Raw genomic sequence first — 8,040 nt, 5'->3', positions numbered from 1 at the left:
TATTCTTACCAAAATCATTAAATCGAGATTATGTTTTTGCAGCTTCAGAAATAAATAGTTACTTCATTGCTTAGGTGTAGACGCTCTTATTACATCACAACAGAAATATAGAAACAGATGACGTAGCTCAACCAATTTGGCATCTCATCGGGAATGTCGTAAATACAATACCGGTAACCACCGGCGCACAATGCATGTATAAATATATATTGATTTCATGTAATGCTGTGATTTTAAAAATTAATCAATGTGTGTGTTTATTTTTGTGCAAGACAGACAGAAATAGTACCTCAATAAGGCTTTTCTGAAAATTATTTGATGAATCCATGGGGAAATTGACATAAATAGACTAGAAAATAATACTGGGACCTTCGATGTCCTGAATCTCTTCTAATAAAAGACAATCATTTAGATCTATAAGTAGTTCTTCTTTTGATTGGTTTGGTATTCTTACTCTTTTCAATGATGTGCAATAAAGTGCATTCAAACAGTATAAATTTGAGGGAAGATCTGAGATTGGTACAAGATAGCCGCATCCAACAACACTCAAGGTCCCTAGCTTGGGAAGGAAGCCGATCCCAGAAGGCAGGCTAGAGAATTTATTTCGTGATAGATCCAATTTTTCTAAAAAAGACAAACCTCTAAAATCAATATAGTTAGTTGCACGATGAGACAAACCATCATCAGGAAGATCAGGACTTTTCACTAATCTTCAATCTATGAAAGTTTTTGGCATCAAACGTTTCCAATATAAAACACTTGCTGAAATCAAAGAAGAAATTGGTGGATGCCAAAATGCATATGACGATGAGTTCTGATAGAAATTGTTTCCATGCAATGATATTTTTCTGACATGCTTTAATTATCCAATTGAAGAGAGAACTTGCTCATTTTCAATTCCATCCACTAGCACCTTAGTTAAGGATTTCATATCACCTATGCAATCTGGCAACTTCTCTAGTCCTGAACACCCTGAAATATTCAAAGTTTCAAGAGACTTTAGATCACAAATGCTCCTTGGAAAGATTTTTAGCCTCCAACATCTCTTCAGATTTAAGTAACCAAGGATCGTCAAATAGCCAACAGATTGATACACCTCAACTAAACTCGAGGCTCGGCAAAAATTGTGACTTGAAAATATAAATTACATTATGGATAAGTTGTGCAAATGAGTTTTTGTCATTCCAAGTCAAGGTTTGTCAAGGCTTTGGTAAGGTACGCCAATGGGGATGTTTATCAAGGTTTGTGGAAGTTTAATTTGCAAGATGGGGAAGGTAAGTATAGGAGCTGTAATGGGAATGAGCATGTACGTGAGTGGAAACATGGGGTGATATCTGGTAAAGGGGTATTGGTTTGGGTTAATGGGAAGAGGTATTAAGGGTACTGGGAAAATGGGGTGCCTGAAGGGAAAGGAATGTTTACATTTGGTAGTGGGAATGGGAATGGGAGAGTTCTTGGTGGTGGTGGAGAGGATTTTAAAGGGGTGGCATTGGATCCAGTAGTTGGGGTTGGGGAAGGGAGGAAGAGGTCATCAGTGGATGGGAATTTTCCTCGGATTTGTATTTCGGAGTTGGATGGGGAGGCTGGTGATATTACTTGTGATATTGTTGATAATGTGGAGGCTTCTATGTTTTATGGAGATGGTAATGATGATAATGGAGGTGGATGTGAGGGTAATGTGCAGCTGCAGCTGCAGCTAGGTAGAAGTCCTTGTAGTTCTGTTGATGGTGAGGTTAATAAGAAACAAGGACAAACGATTTCGAAAGGGCTCAAGAATTATGATTTGATGCTTAATCTTCAACTGGGTATCAGGTACTCTCTTACTGGTCAATATGGGGTTTTTTTGGTGGGATTTTATATTAGTTTGGATTAATAGTTTGTTTCCTCTTTTTTTTGGTAGGCATTCTGTGGGGAAGCATGATGCAATAATGAGGGAACTAAGACACAGTGATTTTGATCCTACAGAAAAGTTCTGGACAAGGTTTCCACCGGAAGGATCAAAGTCTACGCCTCCACATCAATCTGTGGATTTCAGATGGAAGGATTACTGTCCCATGGTATTCAGGTATTGTTTTCAGGAATTTATTTTTTTTTTTTTTGCGGATTTTTGGAACTTAAAATGTTTTATTACTTCATTTTTAATCTTCTGTTGAATGTCCAAGAAAAGGAGATATTGAATCTGTCTCTGATTTCCTATGTTATGGTGGTGGTTGGTTTGTTTGGTATTTAGACATCTGAGGGAATAGTTTGCAATAGATCCGGTGAATTACATGCTAGCGATTTGTGGAAGTGATGCACTTAGAGAAAATATGACAATAATAGTTTGTTTCCTCTTGTTCTTTATTTCACTCTCTATAGTGGAAGTTTGAAAAACTTTATGACAATAATACACTTTCACTCTTGGAATGTCTTTTTGCGTTCCTTTGAACAATGCCAGGAAGATAAACAGATAGGATGGTGATGATCCTGATGGATTGCTGCTGCTTTTGCTTCTCACCAATTGCCATGCCAAAACTTAGTGCTATTTTTCACATCAACAAATCTTAGTTACCTAACAAATAATAATTCAATAAGACCCTTTTGATCCAAAGGAAAAAAATAATAATAGAAAAGAAATCACTCCTCACATTAAGATTATTGAGATTGTGTTTTCAAGATACAAATGGCCTTGAAATTTCAATTTGCTGAGAGTTGAGCATATGAAATGTAGTTGATGTAGTCTTTAAAGTTGTATTTCATTTAATTAGACCTTTAATTCTTAATTTAGTGTTATATACTAGAATTTTACTTGAAACGAAAGACAAAGGTAATCCAATTAAAATCTTTACTAGTCTCTCTTTTTTTGTCTTTTTTATTTTAATCTTCATTAGAAAATAAAATCTTAACCAGTCTTTCTCTTTTATTTTTTTCTCTTTTTTATTTTAATCTTCATTTCAATTAGCTTATATGCACACATTAATTATTATTTTTTTATTAATTCTTAGCTATTTATTGTTCTTTCTTCGGTTAATTTATATAACGAAATTAAGTTTTTTACCAACCAATTCTTAGCAAAATCATCCATATATAAATGAATGCATTCACAAGATATTAAAATCTCTCATCATTCATAATGAATACATGAAGGGTTGCATTCATGAAAAAACTCCCTTTTTAAACATCTATTTGAACTCAAAACCACTATAGCAATATGTGAATGAGTAAACTCAATTGTCAATTTCAATCAACACATTAAATCATAGATGAATATGAAAACATAAGAATTAAATACTATTTTCTTAGACTACAGGATAAATTAATTATTTTCTAAATTAGATTATTATCATAGGGTTTCTTTAGGTTTGAGCAATTCAAGTTTGGTGTTTTAACAATGTTTATGTTTTTTCTTTATTTAATAATAGTCTAAGATTTATTATTAATTGGTGTTGGTGCCATGAAGCTATTGACAAACTGGCAAGAAAAACAAAAGTTGTATATGCAAAAAGAAAAATGCCAAAAAATAGTAAAAACCATACAATAATACATAGCAAGATTTTATAGCCAAAACTAACCACACTTTACTTATTAGACTAATTAAGGATGCTCTTAGAGTTCCTATGTATCGATAATTTTCATCAATAATCTCTTCCTAGAAAACCAATTTATTTCTAACTAACATCAAGGATTTTCATCTTTTGAAGTGAGGAAAAAAAAGAAACAATATTCATCAAAAATTATAATTTGAAAATATAAATTACATCATAGATAATAATTAACAACTAGGATGTCCAATATAAAAGCGGATGGAAAAGATTTCAAAGAGCATTCAATAAAACTTCCAAGCTTGGAAAATGATCTTCAAGCCAACAAATACATATTCACATGTCAGATAGAAGTATTGTACTGATTTGGAGCAAATTCAAGCATCTCCATGCAAAATGATCTTGTGCTATCTCATCCATCTAGGTCCTTTCTACCTATAAAACATCAAATTCAGTAGAACTTCCAAGTTTGGAAAGAAAGTTAAACGTGCATGATCATATCATTTTTTTTTTGTTTTAAAATATCGAATTTGAAATAAAATATAAAAACATTATTCAAATTTTTATTTTAATGTAAAAAAAAATCAATTTTCAATATTTTCTAAATAAACTAAAGTGATTATAATAAAATATGTTAATGATTGTTGGCTTTTGTTTTTCAAAAAATAATTATTAATGTTATAATTTATTTTTTTAAGTGATATTTGATAGATCTAATTATTAAAGATAATATTTATTTTTTATATTAAATAAGAAAAATATTATCATAAAATCAAGAAAAAAATTAAAACCAAGCAGATTCTAAATATTTAATAAAACAATATTGTTAAAGATAATATTTAATTTTTTAAATTGCATAGGAAAAATGTAATAATTAAAGATGATATTTAATCTCTTAAATTAAATAGAATAAAATAGAAATAACTAAAGGAAATATGTATTCTTACCAAAAAGCCTTAAATATTTAATATTTTTTTATTAAATATGATATTTAATTTTTTATATTAAATAATAATAATAAAATCATTAAAGATAATATTTAATCTCATAAATTAAATATAATAGAATAAAAATAACTAAAGGAAATATTTGTTCTTACCAGAAAACCATAAATCGAGGCTATGTTCTTGCAGCTTCGCAAATAAAAAGTCACTCCGTTGCTTTGGTGTAGACGCTGTAATTGAAGCACAATGGGGATTGAGGAAGCAGATGATACAACGGTGGTGAAGGCATCACTTCCTTCTCCACTGTAGCTCATCCAATTTGGCATCTCACCAGGAATGGGGGAAATTTGATACGGGTGACGACCGTTGCACATTGCCTGTATAAATATATTATCATAAAATCAAGAAATAAAAAATAAAACTAATTAGACTTTAAATATTTAATAAAAAATATTATTAAAGATAATATTTAATTTTTTAGAATAATAATAATGATTATTGCCTGTATATATATTGCTTTTAAGGAATGTTGGGATTTTAGACATTAATCACTATATGTGCCAATTGTGTGTGTTTATTTTTGTGAATGAGAGACTGAAAGAAATAGTACTTCAACAATGCTCTTCTGTAATTTCTTTGGTTAATAACTTCAATAGTTCAGAAACTATTACTTAGACCTTCGATGCCCTGAATCTCTTCTAACGAATGACTTTTATATAGATTTATATATAGTTCTTTTTTTAACTCGATTGGTATTCTTACTCTTTCCAATGATTTGCAATCACATGCAACCAAAATGTCTAAACTTGAGGGAAGATCTGGAATTGATAGAAGATTGTTGCAAGCACTGACTCCCAAGATCCCTAGCTTAGGAAGGAAGCCGATTCCAAAAGGCAAGCTAGAGAATTTGTTTCCTGTTAGATCCAATTCTTCTAGAGTAGACAAACCTCTAAAATCAGCACGGTTAGTTGCGCGATCAGACAAACCACCATTAGAAAGCTTAAGACATTTCATTAATCTCCATTCAGTGAAAGATGTTGGCAGCCAACGTTTCAAATTCAAAAGCCAACGTTTCAAATTCAAAACACCTGCTGAAATCAAAGAACAACTTGGTGGAGCCGAACTGTATCCACACAATGATAACCTTCTGACATGCTTTAATTGTCCAATTGAAGAGAGAAATTGCTCATTTTCAATCCCATCGGCTAGCAGTTCGGTTAAGGATTCCATATCACCCATGCGTTTTGGCAATTTCTCAAGTAATGAACACCCACAAATATTCAGAGTTTCAAGAGATTTTACATTGCCTACGCTTTCAGGGAGAATCTTCAAACTCCAACATCCCTCCAGATTCAAGAAAACGAGGCTTGTCACATTTCCAATTGATTGATGCACCTCAACTAAACTCAAGCAACCGTTCAGTTAGTTTCTCTAGGCTTGAACTGTGCAAATTTGGTGTTTTAATAAGGTGCTGAGAATGACTGAGATTAAGGATTTTTAGCTTGTTGAGCATCTGTCATGATAGAGAGCAAAATAATGAAATTAATCATATAAAGTCATGACATGTAAATATAAATTGAAGAAATTTTGGGGATTGTAGCATGTTTCACACCTTTTTTCATTTCCATAGTTCTTTGAGGTTACTGTACTGCATATCAAAAACAGCTAGATTGTCCAAGGTAAAATAAGATGGAAAATATTTCAAAGGACATTGAAGCCAACAAATCCACATCAACTCTTTAGAAACCAGTTTGAAGGATCCGGTGAGATGTGCTCCATTGATTTGAGTAAATTTAAGCATTTTATTTCTGCAAATGATCTTGTGCTCAGTGATTTAGCTTCTGATGCTCTGACATCCAGTTTAAGACCCTCTACAACTTCCGTACCCTGAAAAAAAATCAATACAACTTTCATACAATTATTTGTAATAAGTTTGACTAAAAAATACGCATGACTATGTTTCATGTATGCATTGAGCTCTTACCTTCTGTTGCTCAAGTACATTCCATGCATCCTCTTGATTTCAAATTCTGGTCCTCTTTCCAGGTTCTTTTGGAGACGTTTCACGAACGACCTCCCTTCCCATGTCTCGTAATAGATCATGCATGGTTACCGTCCTTCCAAATACTTGAATCAGAGACCTTTCACGGAGAGTTTCCAAAACAACTTCTGGATTGTAACGGCAACGGGCTCCTAGCACTTTTGCGACGTATTCTCTCTCTATACCAATAAAGAAGCATGCAATATCAAGGAATGCACTTTGTTGTTCACCATCAAGTGCGTGATAACTTATTAGAAGCTTTCCTTGAATATCATGGTTTGGAATTCTGCTCAAGTTGTCAAATTCACTTTCCCATCTATCTTTGTTTTCCCTGTACAGAAGAGCTCTTATAACCTTAAGAGCTAAAGGAAGTCCTCCACAGAAATCAACAGCTTTCTTCGAAAGCTCAATATAATCTTCTGTTGGCTTGAGCATATACATTTCTTTTCTATTCCATCCACTACTCATAGCTTGACTAAAACTGATCTTATTCATATAGATTCCTTTTCTGAGAATTCCAGTAATGATACATCTCCTCATGTTCGATCAATTTGTACTCATAACTCTGCAGGTATTGGTACTTTACTCTCTAGCATACCTGAAGTTCTATTCTCATCTACAGCCCCTCAAGCTTCATCTGAGATTGTGGATTCACCTCCACGTCAGTCCATCCGCATTCGTAAGTCAACAAAACTACCAGATTTTGCTTATTCTTGTTATTCTTCATCATTTACTTCCTTTTTAGCTTCTATTCATTGTCTCTTTGAGCCCTCTTCCTTTAAAGAGGCAATTCTTGATCCGTTTTGGCAGCAAGTTATGGATGAGAAACTTTCTGCTTTGCATAAGATATATACTTGGGATCTGGTTCTTCTACCTCCTGGTAAGAGTATTGTTGGTTTTCGTTGGGTGTACAAGATAAAGACTAATTCTAATGGGTCTATTGAGCGATACAAAGCTAGGCTGGTTGTAAAAGGATACTCTCAACAGTATGGTATGGACTATGAGGAGACATTTGCCTCGGTTGCAAAAATGACTACTATTCGCACTCTTATTATCGTAGCTTCGATTCGTTAGTGGCATATTTCTCAGCTTGATGTTAAAAATATCTTCTTGAATGGAGATCTTCAAGAAGAAGTTTATATGGCACTCCCTCCTGGTATTTCACATGACTCTGGATATGTTTGTAAGCTTAAGAAAGCATTATATGGTCTCAAACAAACACCCCGTGCTTGGTTTGAGAAATTCTCTATTGTGATCTCGTCTCTTGGCTTTGTTTCTAGTAGTCATAATTCTGCTCTTTTTATTAAGTGCACTGATGCAGGTCATATCATTCTATCTTTATATGTTGATGACATGATTATTACTGGTGATGACATTGATGGTATTTCAGTCTTGAAAATAGAGTTGGCTAGACGATTTGAAATGAAGGATTTGGGTTATCTTCGATATTTCTTGGGTATTGAGGTAGCATACTCACCTAGAGGTTACCTTCTTTCTCAGTCAAAATATGTTGCAGATATTCTTGAGCGGGCTA

General features: G+C 33.1%; 2 pseudogenes; both read right to left on the bottom strand.

Moving 5' to 3' along the window:
- Positions 1-349: 349 nt before the first annotated feature.
- On the bottom strand, positions 350-931 carry LOC133668089 (uncharacterized; annotated as a pseudogene).
- A 2,471-nt stretch (positions 932-3,402) lies between these two features.
- LOC133668088 (disease resistance protein RUN1-like) lies at positions 3,403-7,046 on the bottom strand (annotated as a pseudogene).
- Between the last annotated feature and the right edge of the window lie 994 nt (positions 7,047-8,040).

This window comes from Populus nigra, chromosome 11 (genome assembly GCF_951802175.1).
Source record: "Populus nigra chromosome 11, ddPopNigr1.1, whole genome shotgun sequence".
Lineage (NCBI taxonomy): Eukaryota > Viridiplantae > Streptophyta > Magnoliopsida > Malpighiales > Salicaceae > Populus > Populus nigra.
This window is presented reverse-complemented; position numbering and strand designations above follow the sequence as displayed.